The following is a 17942-nucleotide window of genomic DNA, read 5'->3' as shown; positions in this document are numbered from 1 at the left end:
ATATACTTTGTAAAATCATTTGCTACAGTGCTACTTTTAACAAAGCCTATTTAGGAAGAGCATTTTGCATCAATTTTTGTGGGCTAGTGTTGTTTTATAATTAATTTGCAGTCACTGATTTGGTAAATGTCAGTGCTGCAGAGAAGTTTTTTTTTAACTTGATAAAATGAAGTGTAATTACTTGCAAAAATATCTACTGTGATTTCTACATTTGTGAGCCAGCAAAGCTTGGTAACCAAACTTTGGAAGTAAAATGAAACTGTTAAATTAACATTTCTGCCATCAAACCACTCAAGAGATGTCATTTTATAAATTGGTCCCAAAACCTCAATTCTTCTTTCGGACTGAGAACCAAAACTATTTGAACCAGGTAACAGGAGGAAATTTGGGTTCATTTTTATACCTTTTATTGGATAATGCACATAAAAGAGGGATGAGTCAACCTTTATTAACCTGGGTCAATCTTTGCTACATAGAACAAGGAGCATGGGTAGGATGCCTCGATAATCCAGTAATTCCCACCTTTAGGGCTACAGGTAGTTGAGTGTAATAAAATAATATCTTTCTTATGAAGAGTTTTTCATCTGTAGCTCTCAAAACTCTTTGCAAAGAAAGTTATCATATCCATTTTATACATGGGAAAACCGAGGAAAGAGCAGCAAAGTAACTTGATTAAGGTCACCCAGTAGAAGAGTGGTAAAACTCAGACTATAACCCAGATATCTTCATTATTAGAAATGTCTAATTTATATTGGAACTGGACAAGTTCTGGCCAGCTGGATTTGGGGGGTGCAAAGATCAATTAATAGCTCCATTATCCACTTCACCCTGTAGTACTCCCTCCAATCCTCAGCCATGCACAACTCAGCCAGACCAGAGAATCGAGCCTTTTAGGTCTGCTATGTGCTGTAGTTCTACTTCTTATAACTATACTAGAAGATTACACATCAGTAAACCAATTAAGACAGCAGATCAAGTAAGTGTTCCTTTGATTAGGAAGCATTATAAGTTAGACAAGTTTGCACCACAGTTGCCATTAATGACCTTTAATTGTTTTTGAAATGTTACTTTGAAAGTATTCAATACAACATTCATAATTATTGGTGGAAGGTTCATATTCCTGGTGCAGCTCAACAGGGTAATTATGATTCTTTTGTGCCTTCACAAAGGCTTTGGGAAATGAAAATAAACTGACAGTTTCTCCTTAAAGTGAATATGATCTAAGATTGCATATAAAGGTTATTTAGTGATGCTTAAATGTACTCTAAATCTAACTGTTAGACTCAGACAATGTGCATCCAATTTACAGATGAGTACACAATCCTTGAATATTTATTTGGTTGACTGAAAGTGACTATTTTTGGCTAACAGACTAACAATCTCTTATTAAAATGAGAGATTGAAAACTCTTATTAAATTACAGAGAAATGAAATGGCTGGAATAATTAAGGCTCCTTTGCCCAGTAAGATTATTAGAAAATAGAGATACCTGCAGTGAGCATTGGCTTATTTGCACTTCCACTAGTCCAAAATTGGCTCCAAAGATAGTCTCATTCTTTTGTATTTCCTGTCTTTCAAAAACCTATCAAAATACCCCTTCATCACCACTAGGAATACTGGGGTCAGTTTCAATCACGTTTGTTTTCCTGTGGCCCAAATGGCTGCTTCTTCTCACCAGCAATCATGATATTCAATACAGAATTGTGTGAAAGGGTCGTGTTTGAACTGAGAATCCACACTTATCTGTTCAATCTTAGGGTTAATGTTTTCAGTTCATGCATGGAATTTTCATTAGAATCAATGTCGCTTTGCATTAAAAATTTAAGACAGACTATGACTTTGCCATTCACTGCACATTAGAGGGAAAAATACAACACATGGGTGGGGGGGAGATTCAGTGCTCTTTTTGGTGTTGCTTTTTTGCTTAAAATAAGAAACGTCAGCTTTGTTTTATAGTTCTAAATTTTCGTTCTGTGTGTCCTCCTCTATAGGAATTAATCATTTAGCTTTCAGCTAGGCTCCACCTATTGAGACACATGATGCAGTGATATCCTTCTCAAAGTACCATTTCATGTACAGGCAGTCCCCTAGTTACGCAGATCCGACTTATGTCGGATCCACAGTTACGAACGGGGATTTTCTCGCCCCGGAGGACTGGAGCGGCGGGACACCTGGTCCCACCGCCCGCCTCCTCTGGGGCGAGAAAAGCTGCTCTCCGTCTCCCTGGTCTGCTGTGGGAGCCAGCAGACCAGGGAGATGGGGAGCAAAGCAGTGGAGGACCCGGGGCCGGACCCCCGGCGCTTCCAGCTGATCTGGAAGCACCGCGGGTCCGACCCCGGGTCCTCCGCGGCTTTGCTCAGCGTCTCCCTGGTCTGCTGGCTCCAACAGGAGACCAGGGAGACGGGGAGCAGCTGATCTGGAAGCTCCGTGGGTCCAGCCCGGGTCCTCCGCGGCTTTGCTCAGCATCTCCCTGGTCTGCTGGGGGGGATGCAGCTAGTGCCCCCCCCAGCAGACCAGGGAGACGTGGAGCAAAGCCCGGGGCCTGTGGTAGAGCAGGTGGGGCGCTGCCGATTGGTCCCGCAGCACCACTCCTTGGCGCTACTGGACCAACCTGGCAGCACCCCAGCTGCTCTGCCCTAGGAGTCCTGATTCAGCCGCTACTGATCAGTTTCAGCAGCGGCTGAATCAGGACGCCTGGGGCAGAGCAGCTGGGGTGATGCTGGGTTGGTCCAGTAGCGCCTAGGAGCGGCCGCGCTATTGGACCAACCCAGCAGCACCCGAGCTGCTCTGCCCCAGGTGTCCCCAAGTCAGCCGCTGCTGAAACTGACCAGCGGCTGACTACAGGAAGCCCAAGGCAGAGTTGCTCTGCCCCGGGCTTCCTGGAATCAGCTGCTGATCAGTTTCAGCAGTAGCTGACTTTGGGACGTCTGGGGTTCTTAAGTTGAATCTGTATGTAAGTCGGAACTGGTGTCTAGATTCAGCCGCTGTTGAAACTGATCAGGCTTCCCAGACCCAGGCCTCCCAGACCCAAGTGCACCTACCCTCTCTTGTCCAGCCAACACTCAAGCGCTCCACCCAATCCCGAGGCCATGGTGGACCCCAAACATGAGGCACCAGGAGCCTGCAGGCAGGCAAGCACCATCCAACCTGATCTCCTTCCCTCCTCCAGGTTTTAAGCACCCCCACCATCCCAGTTAAACACAATGTTGGGTATTTAAGAAACTGTTTATTTTTGATGCAGAAAGTATATTTTGAGAAAAAAAACTATGTACAATAAACAAAAGATTTTATATGTTTGCAACATTTCTACCTTCTTTCAGTTATTGATATTTACAACAATAAAACAGAAGTTATTATTTTCAGACAAAACCTAGTGTTTATTATTTCTACAAACAGGGTCAGGATGAGGGTTCAGGAGGGAGGGTTGTATTGGGCCAGGGCCAAGCCCCCAGACAGGAGGCCCTCAGGAGACTCAGCGGCCTCCATTAGAGAATCGCTCCCACAGGGGGTAGGCGGCATCAGCCACTATGCACACCGGCATGTGCACGTCCCCAACCGCAGTCATGATGTGGGAAAAACTTTCCTGCCTGCAGCGTCCGGTAGAGATAGGAGTTCCTGAAGATGCGAGCATCATGTGCCTGCCCCAACCACCCAACACAAATGTAGACACATGCAGATGCAGCAAAACTCGCACTATGATGCCGTGGGGCAGGTTGCCTGCCATGGGGCAGCTCTGGCACCATGGCAAAAAAAAGGGATCCAAATCAGGAAAACCTCCAAACAAAAAAACCTGCTGTGCTGTCCCAGGAAGCTGGGCATTCTAAACGAGCACTACCTCGCTTACCTCCTAGAGGGACAGCAAAGGCAGCTGCAGGAGCAGAGCAATGGGTGTTCAGGGGGCTCCCTTTAACCACACGTCTCTACAAAGGGCAGGCAGCAGCACCCGGAAAGAAATGCTTCCCCCGTACCCTGGCAGAAGCGGTTCCGGGTGGCTTTTTCTTTCAAAAGAGCATTCAGCAGTCAGGACGCTCTTTTTCAAAAAAGCGGATCGATTTTCCAATCTGCATAATGTAATCTAGATGCTCTTTTTCGAAAGACGCTTTTTCGAAAGTTTCTTTCGAAAAAGCGTCTTTCAAAAGAGACGCGCAGTCTAGATGTACCCTAAGCATTGGCCACTGTCAAAGACAAGAGACTGGACTTGGGCCTGATTGAGTGTGGGAACTCCTATGGACTAGATACAAGTGCAGGCAACAAGCTTAATTTCATACATATTAGGTATGAGCCATTTGAGTCCTCTACATACAGAATGCAAACATTATAGTACACATAGTATAATAAAGAAAGAGTAAAGCAGAGTGGAGACCAAAGATGTAAGAGTGAGCAGTAAAGTTTTACCTCGGGTAACAGGATTTCTTTTCACCAAGGTCCTCTTTCTATGAAAAATAGATCTAAAAGTCTACTGGAGACCAATGTATCTTAATTGAGAGGAGTTAATAATCATTACAAACCTCTCTTTCTATAGAAAATACCAAGATCTAGGATCTCACACAATTATCCCATCGTATTACTCTCAGCCCATGTAACTATAATTAATACAAGTTTCCCCCACCACTATTGTTCCCCACTATATGTGCAAGCTGCTACTTATTAAATATAAGGAATTCATTCAGCTTTATTGCGTGGGGAAAAAAAATCAGCTTTCTATTGTTGTCTCATTTTAGTAAGCTTAGTGACAGCCACCTGCAGCGTTAAGCAGATTGCACACTTGCAAGTGGTGCAGTCAGAAACAAATAGGAAAACCTGCTGAGGTCAATCGTACTTTCAGACTTAAATCCCAGATCCACAACTTAATGTCACTTCCAGTTGAGGAGAAAACCAGGCCTACTAAAAAATACGTTCAATGATCTAAGTCATATAATATTTTAACTATAGGGAAATGGAATAAACTATAGGGAATGGAACTTGTCTGTTCAGTCTTTATGGCTTTTAAAAAACTCTTTCTTTTTTGAAAGATAGAGACAACATAACTAGATTTTTCCAAGAAGGTAGAAACGCATTGCTGTTTTTTCCTAACAATGCATTAATATGAATTCAGAGTTGTGATTACTGCAGCAGTGACTGATGAGCTCATATTTTTAGTCAGATAAAGTATTTTCTATAAACACACAAAGCGATTTGTTATTTTATTTAATCCTATGCTTAACACTGAAGAGCTAAATGATCAAAATGGGAGAAAGAAAAGATGACTTTGTGGCTGATACTGGATGGACTTCACAGCTATTCAATAAAGTATCTGTACACATTCTTAACTTGACACAGGTGCCTAAATCCCATTAAAGTCACCGAGACTTAAGCACATGCTTAAATGTTTTGTTGGACACGGACCTCCATGCCCAATCCAAGTCTCTTTGATATAAATGGAAGTTTTGTCACTGACTTTAACTAGAATTGAATCCAGCCCTAAATCTCCCCGTGTTTCAGATGCCCTATTTACAAAATGAGGATAGCAGTACTTTCATGCCTATATTGCAGCAGTTTTGTAAGAATAAACAGTGACATTTGTGAGGAGCAGTGATGAGCACAATAAAAAAAGCCTATAAATAAAATAACATTTCAAAAGAATGTCTGTTCACAGTTATATGACCAGCGGCAGGTAAAATTAAGGGTTTCTCTAAGATATTAGCAATGGATGAAGAAAAGTCAAACTGATTCCAAAAATGAACTCAACAACTTGAGGGAAATCAGAGCTTTTAAACAAAATCTAGGCACGTTACTTTTGATAGTTGAGATAGGCAGTAAATTGTCATGGAAGAGAAAGCACTTATGTGTCTAGAAAAAGAAAAGTACCATCCGGAGTCATGCACCACAGCTTTGGTACCTGTCTGAAACTGGCAGACGGTTCTCAAACCCAGTCCTTGTCTGCTGTCATTTCTACATTATCTGCTTGTTTTGGTCTATATTTTCTTTTGCCTGCCTCTCTCATGGTGGTGGGTTCATTCTATTCAAGTGCTTCTCTTGTCTGGTGAAGGTGGGAGATTTGAGTTTCTTGGCAATAGGCATCCCAGACTGGCAAATATTCACAAAGTTGGGTTTAGTTGGTTTTAGGCATTATTTCTATCATTTTTACTATAGTTTTTACTGATATAATTTAAAATGAGATGATATTCCATGTTCTCTTTTATCTGAGAAATCTTACAGATCTAGTATTACCATGATCCATAAGTCTTCCTACTTTTTTCTCTAAGCTATTCCAAATACCAACCTGTCAAGCAGTTTTCTAAGCCATAAAATCTGTTGAACAAGCCCCTCTGGGATCAACTTGAAACAGCTCTAGAATTCACTCCCATTTGCCAATTAAGCTTCTGATACAAACAAGCTTGAAAAGTGGCAATATTCATATACTTTTTCCCTACTGATTAATTGGAAAGTAAACCCAGTGGCTTACCCATGACAAAAATAGTTCATCTCTAGCCAAAAGAACAGATGGGAGCCTCTCTTTGGGGCAAATGCAGAAATGAATATGCCAACTTATTTTCTAGGGCATCTGGGATGTAGTGTAACTCCTGTTCCACTAGTAACGCAGCACAAAGTGCCAATAAATATTAGTCTTAAAGCACTGATTTACAGATCAGCCTATTTTTTTTGTTCTTATGAAGAGGATGAAAGAAGCAGAAAACTAACTTTGCTCACTCACAGGCAAAATTTTGGTTCAGATTTTTGAATTCATACAACATTATCTATTCCTAAGTAAGCTATGATATCATGTAGAGGGTGCCTGAGTTATTTGCAGAGCCAGAACCGGGCATTTCAGCATCTGGGGTGAACAAGTATATTTGCAGCTCCTTCTGGGATTGGTCAGCAATTGAGGCTAGACACAGAGACATATTCCCCCTCTTCTGACTTTTGTTTGGTGTCACCCCCTGCCAGTGGAGACATGCTAGATGACCCACTAAAGTGAGAGTATGTGTGGATGTGCCACTCCATTCATGAGGCCCATCACATGGAACTGGTCCCATATTTCCATCCTGCAGCTTTGTGTTGGGTTGAACCAGCTCCTCATGGAAGAGCTCAGGGAGAGAGCACCATCCTTATCCCCTGACTTACCTCCGCAATCCACCCAACCTGCCTTCCTTGGCACACCCAAATAGTCAAGGGGAGAGGACATGACCCCACATGTGCCCAGAGGTGAGGCACTGAGATTCTGTGTACTCAAGAAAGTAAAAGATAAAAGCTAAAAAAATAAGGTTATTTTAATCCCAAATAATATGATAAAATCTTTCTCTAGAAGAACATATGGGAAGATGGGAGATGGACTATGAAGTCTGTCTCTTTGTCTTCGTCTGTATACATAAACTATTCTCCTAATTAACTACACGACATTCTTGAATTAAAAAAATAATTTAATCTCCAGGGAAAGTTGTTATTTTCATTTCTCTTTTCGGAGGCTGCTTTAAAAAGTTGCACATCAATTCTTCTGTACAGAACAAAAACAATTGGAAATTTTAACTTAATAGTTAAGAGTAATAAAAAAAGAATGAATCACCCTTGAAAAATTTGTAAAGATAAATTTCATCTCTCTAAACTATCAGTTTTTCTTAAATAGAGGGAAAATGTTCTTTCTTTGATTTAATTAAGGCTTTTTTTTGGACATTACATCGATTGATTGTGTGTGTCTAGTGCTGGGCACCTCTAACAAAAAGGCATAAACGGAATTCTGGAGGTGTTATACAATTATTAAAGGGCTAGAAGAATTGATTTAAACCTTTTTCCTTTAAAAGTGTCACTAAATGTGAGTGTCTTGGCTAAACTATAATTCAGAAGAGGCAAGTAGAGCAGATAGGTTGACCATCTTCTAATATTTGAAGGCTGAAAGCACCAAGGATAGAGTATTATTATTGTAGATGGTAGTATTATTGAAAATGGGCTAGTTATAACAGTACTTTTTTAAAAGTGCAAAGTTTATACTGATTATACATTTAAAAAGTCTGCCTATTAAATATATTAGGACCTGATCCTGTAAATGACTGTGTAGACACAAGTCTTCCCACAGAATCAGTGTCTTACATTCTATAATAGTTTCAATAGTGAAATGGAAGTTCTACTATTTGTGATTTATTGATATAAGATTTGGCACAGCATTAGAAAAACACGTGTAGGAAAGAATTTTGCACTGAGAGGGGTTGGCTTAATTGGGAGTCATCTTCATCTCTACTATGATTGTTATGATTCCCCGCTTCTCTTCTCTTCCCCGCCCCCGCCCTCCCCGTTAACCTAAACCCTTCCACTTCATTGGCAATATTGGAGCAAAGAAGTCCATGATTCCTTATCTACCCAAGCCACTTTGTGCCTGCTAACTATGTGTAAAGCTCCGACTTACCCTTCCACTCATTGTCCACAGAGGAATTGCCAGAGAGAAACCAAAGTACTTCCTGGTGGAGTCACTGGCTCCAATATCATCCCTAAACTGAAATCTTCCTCTCCTTGCACAGGAGAACTCAGGTTTTGCCGCATCTGTGGCCTTTGAAGGATATAGAAGAGAGGGGAGGATTTATTTAAATCATGATCAAAATAGTTACGTTGAAAGTAACTGGACAAGGAAATCAACTGTATTTCTTTTTCTCCTATAATTTCTGATGTATGGTTTGCAGTCCCACCTCTCAAATGCAAATCTTCTGACTTTCATATGCCTCCTAACTTCTTACATAAGGTGTTGTCTGAAAACATGCACCACAATGGCTTTGATAAGAGAAATATGGATATAAATTTTTATCCATCACACCAGGAGTATAGTACAGCTGCAGGATGACAAAATAAAGACTTCTAGCTAGCTGATGCATGCTATTGCTGAATGTATCCTGGTTAGTTCCAAAGAACGATTGATGCAGGGGTTTACACACTATGATTTACAGCTTTATTGGCAGTTCTAAAATAATGGCCTTTTGCAAGTGGTTATATTTATTTATAACACTGCAGACAAAGATCAGATGATTGAAAAATGCATAAATTAAAAGCCTTAAGAACAGTTTTTCACAAGCCTTTCCCTCTATTAATAAATCTTATTTTAGAATAGAGTCTAATTGGATGAACCTCTTTTTTTGTGGGGAGGGGGTTAAAATTGTAGCAGGTGCTTCCCTTTCAGGCTTGCTTGCTTTGATAGAGCAGTAAGAGCTTCCTAATTATGAGAAAATGCGGACATCTGCAGATAAGCAAACAGATTTTTTTAGGTAACAAATGTGTTGATTTGTCCTCTATCAAGTGTAAATATATATATATATAAAATAAAGATGTTAATATGTAAATGCAGATTTTATTCTTTTGAAATATACCAGTCCAGACATTTCTATGTCCTTAATCTTATCTAAATAACAGGGAGAACCAATTTATTGCTATAAAAGAAAAATATCATGTTCACATTCAATAATATACATTACTAGTCCTAACCTATATTATTTTTATGGCAGATAGGTAGATATTTATTAGCTGGCTCAAAACTTTGAGCCAAAATAAAAACATTTTTAAAACACTATAAGAAGTTATTATATTAAATAGTGAAGGGTATGCATGTGTTCATTTTAAACAAAATGTGGTTTGGAAAGTAGGTATGCATAAAGAAGCATGCTGTGGCTCACCACCCTAGTAACAGCCTAGAGAAGGCCAAGGGGAGGGGGGTGAACTCAACATGTGGAGTGGAGAAGTACAAGCATGTGACAAACAAAGCCATATATGGAAAGGTTGAATCTGATTGGTTTAGAAGTTTGTGTTATGTAACCTGTAACCATGTGCCATAAAACAGCAAGGGGAGGGGCTCTTTGCTCCAGGGGCTCTGGCTGATTTTAGTACCAGGGGCTCTCCCTTTGTGCACACTGAATAAAGTATTGAATTTGAATTGAAGACCCTTGATTCTGCCCAGCACCTGACTCTCTGGGAACCACAAAATCCCAACAGTAGGAAAGTAATAAAATATAGCCAGGAAGTTCTTTAATTTGAAAGATATAAAGTAGACCAGATTTACATTATTTGGGAGATGACATTTATCTAAAATATAATCCTAACAATATTTCTTTTAAAACTGAAGTTTGAAGATTTTTCGTCTCTGCTTTTAAAGAATAGCACAGCTACAACTACGTCCAAATATATCTACATATCCACTATATATTTGAGAGAGTTTGCCTATCTGTCTATATGTTTGTTCAAGAATTCCTCCTAGATTTGCCAAATTCAGTATAGGCAGTCCCCGGGTTACATGGATCCGATTACATCGGATCCCTACTTACAAACAGGGTGAGGCAACCCCGCACTAGCTGCTTCCCCCCAGCAGACCAGGGAGACGCGAAGCTAGCGCTCCCTCCCCCCCCCCCCCCCCCCAGCAGACCAGGGAGACGTGGAGCGGCTTTTCTCAGCAGACACCTCAGCTTGAGAATAAAGGACTGAGGGTAGTGAGGTGTGGGAGAATAAAACTGAGCTCTGGAGAAATGTTTGGCTAGAGTTTCCTCTACAATATGTACCAGTTCCGACTTACATACAAATTCAACTTAAGAACAAACCTACAGTCCCTATCTTGTACGTAACCCAGGGACTGCCTGTATACAGATTCCTCTTCCCAGAGCTTAAAGCAAGGTAAAGGTTGTGCTTGGATAAAGGGCTGTGCCTGAAATGGGATTGTTTCTCATAAAACCATACAGAAGAGAGACCAGGCAGATGAAAGGAGCTAGCTGGGTATGTACCTCAACTTGAACCAGAACCACCAGAACCCTGAGCCTCGCATACCACAGGCACCCTTAAGGAGGGAACATTACTGGCTGTTCCTGTTTATCAAGGAAAAAGGGGAAGTGCACAGTTTGCTGCATTGTTCAATCTGGCTGCTGAGCTTAGGGGACAGACGAACCTGGTCCTGCCCCAGCCAAGGGACATGCACCCTCCATTGGCTGTTCCCGCTGGAGCTACAGCAGCTATGGAGGGGTGCTTCTCACCTAGCCCCCCTCTCTCCAGGAAAGCCCTCATCCCAGCCCCACCCCAGAGCAATGATTTAAATAAATAAAAATAAAAATCAATTGAGTTAAGGACCTTGAGCAACATGGGATAAATCTTCTAGTATAATATGAAATACATCAGCTGGAGTAATTTACAATAAGTGGGTAAGTAAGTTGAATAGCAACTAATAGGAAAATGCATGGTGAAATATGGAGAAAACTGTTATTACACCGCTTAAAGATTTGAGCTTGCACTCACTGAGTTTACTCTAGAAACACTTCAACTTCTGTGGGTGTATGATCAAACTCTTGAATGACTAATTTACATATGGCAGGTTATTTAGATCAGTATTTTGCCTCATTCAGCACAAAATTCACATATATGCTAAATATTTGTGTTAGACTTCCATTACTGGCTTGAGCAGTACACAAATGCCACACTTTATCTATATCTTCTTTACCACATTATTCCTATCACTCTAAGACCTGGTCTAAACTAGGAGTTTATGTCAAACTCAGTCACATTAGCAGCTAATTTGTTGGGTTTTTATGAACTGAATGTTTTGTAATCTGAGTTTCTAGATCTCTATTAAAATAGAGCTTTGGACCCCTCTTTATGCAATGTTATATATTTTGATCTTCTTTCTTTACTGGAGAGGAGAGTATTAAATTGACTTGTCAAGATATCTCAGACAGTGAAGGGATTTTCTGATTGTTTGGCTTTTCTATTAACCCAAGCTCATATTTTTTCTCACACTCACACTCACACACACACTTTCTTTTCCTGACAGTCAAACGGTTTACAGAAGTATGCTTTTTCTTATTCAAAAGAGCTTTCTTCTAAATGCTCTTCAGAAAATGAATTTAGCACCGATGAGAAGTTGGCGATTATAAGCAACTACCCTGAGCAGAATCTTCACTATGTAGGCCAAACGTTCAGCTGTTGCAGAACAGCTTAGCTCCTTCCTTTGATTCACATTTTCTGTTCTGAACATTGGACTTACCAATAAATACCAAACCCACCGGCTGCAGGGAATTTTGGACTCTCTACAGTGGAATAGATTGTCAACTAGGACAAATTAATGTAGCTTAATTAAATTCAGTGTGTACCAACTGCCACAAGACATCAATTCTTAGGCAGGGTCCTAACAGAGAGGACACTTCTGCATCCCACTACACGTATTGGTAGAAGTGAACTATGGTAGAACTGAACTATGGACCTCTCTGGTCTGGCACCCTCAGGACCTGCCCAGTCCTGCACCAGGGAGTTTGCCAGACCAGACAAGGTTAATAATGGCCCTTCTGATGCCAGACTCAGTTCCACTCCCAGCCCCTAGGCTCCACTCCACTCCCAGTCCCAACCGCTAAGCCCTGACCCATGCTGCCAGGCCCCATCCCCCAGCCCTGGAGATCTACTCACAGCCACTCCTCCAGCAACATCTGTGGTCCTGCTATGCTTGTTTTTTCCTGTGAGTGTATCAACTCTGGAGCACCCACAGGGTCCTTGACAATGCCAGATCATGGATATTGCCGAATTGGAGAGTCCAGGACTAGAGAGGTTTAACCCTCTGTAGTTATACACAGAGAAAGGTCAGCATATTAAAAAAACGGGAAAATATGAGTGCTTTAGCATACTGCCCCACCAAACAACATAGTACCATAATTCATACTGCCTTCCTATTGAACCCTTAGCCCAATGTTTTCCCTGATGATCCAAAAAGAAAAGACACAAAAAGAACTCTGCCTTTTTTTGCATAAGTTATGAGTATTCTTGCAAAAAATATCATAAGTGCTTAGTCTCATGTTTTGCTTTTGTGGTACCTTCAGCTACAAAATGTCCTTCATATCTAACTTCATCATTCTAAAAAAAACCACTTATTTTAATTCTCTCCCATTAGGATTTATAACTGTGCATCTAAAGCAATGTTGCCTGATGTCTCTGATGCATACAAATTACTTTTTTTTCCTAAATTGTTATGATCTCCTGTGCATTATTGTTTCACAGTTTATCACTGGTTTCTTAATTCATTTGTTCTGCATGAGGATGAGGGAGGGGATGTACAGGTGGAGGAAGCAGGCAAGAAATAATAGCAATTATTCTCAAGTCAAATAATTTATAATGGCTCCCAAAGGCTTGCAGCAGCACACTGACCACAGGGAGCATGACAAAATACTCCTCAATGGTTTGATTTGGCTCCCATTCATGTTAAAGGTGGAGGATTAAGCCCCTTATGACTCTTTTTTATATAAATAAAAAAGTAAGTTATAACCTAATTGAAAAAAGGATGGGAAAGCTATTTTTCTTTTTAGTAGTCAGCCAGCAGTATCAAGCAATGGTAGGTATACAGAAATTCTGAGAAGCAAAAAATCACAGTGTCTTTAAAAAAAGTAAAAATGCATTTGAAAGACACATTGTGCATATAAGATTTATAGAAAATGTTAAATCAATGGAGTTACTCTGGGTATACATAGGTAATTAGAATTCAGAGATAATTATAGAAACAATCTAATCCATTTTATAATATAAAATCTATGGAGCTAAAGCATATCTACTCTATTCACAATTTGGTTGCAGCTTCCATATGAGGACTGATTAATAAAACTGGGATGTTTCAGCTTCTTGTCCTGGGTTTACAGAGAGAAATTGAATTGAAAAGGTCTGCTAAATTATTTTGGCTAAAGGTTTAAAATGAAACAAATTTTCTAATCTAATTCATCATAAGCAATACATTTCACAGTTAAACATGACACTCTAACCTTCTTACACCCCGTTGTGACTAGCAATATGTTATTTTAAATGATTAACTGGAAAACACATGGTAGCAAAATACCAAATGATTATAATTTTGCCTCCTTGCCCGAATCATTTTATATATATGCTTATTTTAAGGGATTTGTTCAAATATCTATATTTCAGGATTTTCACACATACATCTGCTACACATTCATTTAAAAATACTCTTGAGGAACAGAATCTGTTTCTGGTTAAGTTAGTCAAAATTCCTATTAAGTGAGGTTCAAATTATTTTCAACTAAAAGTATAAAGTAGTGATTTATTATTACAGTACATGAATCCTCAAAAATACATTTAAATGTGGCTATTCTGCATGGATTAAATTAGCATTTTATAGTGTTTTCTTCTACTGCTGCATACATTTTTTCTTTAGGAAAAAAAACACTGAAATGTGCAGTATTAATCCTTTTACACTTCTGTTACACAGCCAAAGGGTATGCATTTTCAAAGCATACTACTGGTTTAAAATTTGTCTGACTGAAAGGTGATATTCTCCAAAAACAAAAACAAAATAAAAAAAGAAACCTCAGCCTGAGGCAGACACCTGGCCTCAAAGATTTCAGCCTGAATGGTTAGTCTAGCAAACTTTATAGGCCTCTGAATACAGGATCATTGAACTGGAAGTGTTGCATATGGAGAAATGTAACTATAGGAGTCGCTACCTGTACTGCCTGTAATTAAAGAAATACTTGAATACTATAGAATATAACACAGTCTTTGCCTTCACGTGTTTCAGTGAGAAAAATAGACTTGTCCTGTCTGCGTATATCTTATCTAGCTATTGAGAGATTGACCAGAAGTGAAATTGGAGAGCAATCTGCAAATTTTGCTTCTCCTCCCAGAAGAAACTGTGACTTCAGGAGGATACAGAGGCATCAGGAAAAACCTGTGGGGTATCAGCAGGGGTAGATGGGCTCAAGGGACCACGGGTTTAGGGAGAGAGGTCAAAAGGGTCCAGAAGGGAAAAGTGGGACAGGATCTCATCTGAAATTAGGGGCTGCTTATTTCCCCTGCATAGATACATAAAGGGGACAGCTACCCATTGAGGGTAGGAATGGAGAAAGGGACAGCTATCTACTATATATTTCAGAGTTTGTCTGTCCTCCAGCCATCCCTCCCTGACTGTCCACTGGAGTTGCAGCTACCATGGAGAGGCACTTCTCAACTGGCCCCAACTTCTGCCATGAGAGGGGACCGGGATAGTCCAGCCCACCATAATACACTGGGCTGCCCTGTCCCAGCCAGCACACACACTCCTGTGCCCCAATCTCCTCCCCTTAAGTTCCCTCCTATACTCAACTTCCATCCCAGGTTCTGTCTAGACTATGGAGTTAGATCAGAAAAAGGTATGTAAATTACACTCCACAATTCGCATACCCTTTTCCTATAGTTTTGTCAGAAGAACCTCGTAGTCTAGACGTAGCTCCAGACCCCACCCCCCCTCCACTAGTATAATAGAAAAGTCCCTAATCAAAATTATTGCCCTCACCCAGTTGCCTTGTGGTGAACCTTGTGTTTGACTTCTCTGGGAGCATGTTGTTTCAATGGCTTTGATGGATTCATAATTATTCTACTGTTTAAAAATGTACTCTTTATTTTTGCTCAGCATTGTCTAGCTTTAACTTCCAGCCACTGGTTCATGTCACATATTTCTCTGGCAAACTGAAAAGCTAATTATTAAATATCTGTTCCCTATGTACATACTTATAACTAGAATGGGGGAAACATTTCACTGAAATATATTTATATGAAAAAGAGGTTTTCCTCAAGAATTCTTTCTGCTTCCAAATATAAATGGTCATTGTTCCTACTAATGTTACTTCTGTAAATAAGTCCAGGAAAGGAGGACCGAGCAGCAGAAGTAAACATACATGTATTTCTCTGCCATGACCGTATCTGGCTTTCTGTTACCATCTCTCTTGGACGTGTCTAGACTACAGGGTTTTTTTTGAAAAAAAAGTGGACTTAAAAAAACAAAAAACAAAAACCACACTTCCCCTGCATCTAGACTGTTGCCACATTCTTTCAAAAGTAAACCGAAAGAACACAGCAGTTTTTACACCACAGAAAGCCTCATTTTACAAGCATTTTTCCAAAAGTGCTCTTTAAAATAAATAAGTAAATAAAATAATAAAAAAAAAGAGGCACTATGTAATGCAAACTGTGCTTTTTTTGAAAGAGCATCCAGACTGCCTGGGTGCTCTCTTTTGAGAAAGCAACTTGCTGGCTGTAGTCTAGATGCTTGTCAGGGTGCAGGTCCCCCACCATTCCTCAGTGGCCCCTGACTGTCCTCATCTAGCCCTTCCAGGGCAAGTTACAGTCTGTACAGGTTGCTCATCATTGGCATTGGGGTTATCTCTACTGCCCCGCTTACCTAGGCTGCATTGTAATCTGCCTCTGAACCCAGGGCATTGCCTCCAGCCCCTAGCCAGGGGGAATCTTGGCTGGCTCTCTTCCAGCCCTGGCTGGCTATCCCCAGCTGGTCTCCCTCCTAGGCACGCCTGCTTCCTCTGCAATCAGCCCTTCACTACCCTCTCTTAAGAGGACTGTGCTTCTCTATATAGCTGCTGGGTGGGCCCTCACTCGCCCTAACGGCTTCAGCTGGCTTCTCCAAGCCAACTATACTGCACTACATAGCTGCCAGCTGGGCTCTCACTAGCCCTAACAGCTTCAGCTGGCCTCTCTGTTCCCAGCCCCGGCTCAGGGCCTGAATCCTTGTCTTAAAGGGCCAGTGCAGGGAAGGCACCCTGTCACAATGCTCTTTTTCAAAAGAGGCTTTTTCAAAAGTATCTTTCAAAAAAGCCTCTTTTGAAAGAGGCTTGCAGTCTAGACATAGCCTTGGATAGCTTATCATGGTTCTTGTGAAGATCCTATCCATCTCTGTTCTAATAGATGGTGTCTTGCTCGTTTATATTAGACAGTATCCTAAAATATGGACAAGATTAATATATTAGACAACTTAGGGTTGGTACCTGCATCTTAGAAAAATGAAGCAAGTGGTCTCTTGTGCATAGTAAACTATGTTCTCTCCTGATACTACAGATACAATTACATAATTTAGAAGAATTTGGTACAGTCAGTAATATTTCCTAACAAGTTATTTTGATTAGAATAGTAATTAAATTCCCCCACTTTCCATATTAACAAAGTAACAACAGAAGGAGGGATCAAATGTATAATGAATAAATAAATATAAATGAGAACATTTTTCCTTGAGAGTACAAGGTTTTGTGATAACAAGCACTAGGAAAATAAGTCTCAGATGAAACATGCTAAAGAATTTCAGGATGAGAGACATTTTTCTCTGAATTCAATGTTATAGTTCCAAAAGCTGTTTCATTTATTTTGTCCCAAAAGGCACATGCTTTCTTCAGATATTCATTGTGAATGTCCATTTCAGAAGCAAGTGTATAAAGCAGGGTGAAGTGAAAGAGGAATTTTGTGGGAGGCCTTGGGAGAATTAAAACTTAAGAGCAATAACAGATCTAGGTAGACAACAGTAAGAATACAAATAGTCCAAAAAGGCCATCCTAGAATACAAATGAAGTCAGTAAAATATAGCAAGGTTAGTAAGATTTTATAACATTCTTTGCTAAAATTTTTACTTCAGTTTTCTAAATAAAATGCTCTGTAGGCATATGGCATAACGTGCATACTTTACAATTTTAATGATTTAGGAATAAAATAAAGGATTAGCATCCATAGACTTTTAAACCTGAACTGAAAATATACTCTAAATTCACAAAAACTTGTGAATTTAACACATTTAAATATAGCTTTACATCTCTTCTGTAAGGGAGATATTCTGTGTGCAGAGCTCTGTGTCATAGTGCTTCTCATAATTCATTTTGATGTACTAAGGGACTCATCCAAAGCTCAATGAAGTTACTGGAAAAGACACTCACTGAATTCAGTCGGCTTTTTAATCAGCTCCTAGGTGTTAGAGTTCAACTATCTTTTTTATTTGACTGTTTAAACTTCTTTTGGTTCAAGTACATTTATACATGTATTATTCATATATTTTCCTGACAATTTAGGCAGCTATCAAGAACTGCATGAACAATCTGTTGTGTTTTTTTTTTAATAAATGCAGTTGTTAGATTTAGATTGTTCTGTATTATAATTCTGGAATGGTTCACATTTGAAGGCATATCTGGCATTCTGCCCAGCTTGAGGTG

The 17942-nt window shown here is 40.1% G+C and overlaps 1 long non-coding RNA gene across 1 annotated transcript in view; it reads right to left on the bottom strand.

Moving 5' to 3' along the window:
* Positions 1 to 16269, bottom strand: part of LOC142829663 (uncharacterized) — an 84079-nt gene extending 67810 nt beyond the window's left edge. Inside the window, exon 1 of the long non-coding RNA XR_012904342.1 lies at positions 16139 to 16269. This is a non-coding gene — a long non-coding RNA (uncharacterized LOC142829663). The remainder of the gene's footprint in view (positions 1 to 16138) is intronic.
* Between the last annotated feature and the right edge of the window lie 1673 nt (positions 16270 to 17942).

This window comes from Pelodiscus sinensis, chromosome 5, assembly GCF_049634645.1.
Source record: "Pelodiscus sinensis isolate JC-2024 chromosome 5, ASM4963464v1, whole genome shotgun sequence".
NCBI lineage: Eukaryota > Metazoa > Chordata > Testudines > Trionychidae > Pelodiscus > Pelodiscus sinensis.
Note: the sequence above shows the minus strand (reverse complement) of the source record. Positions and strands in the feature narration are given on the sequence as shown.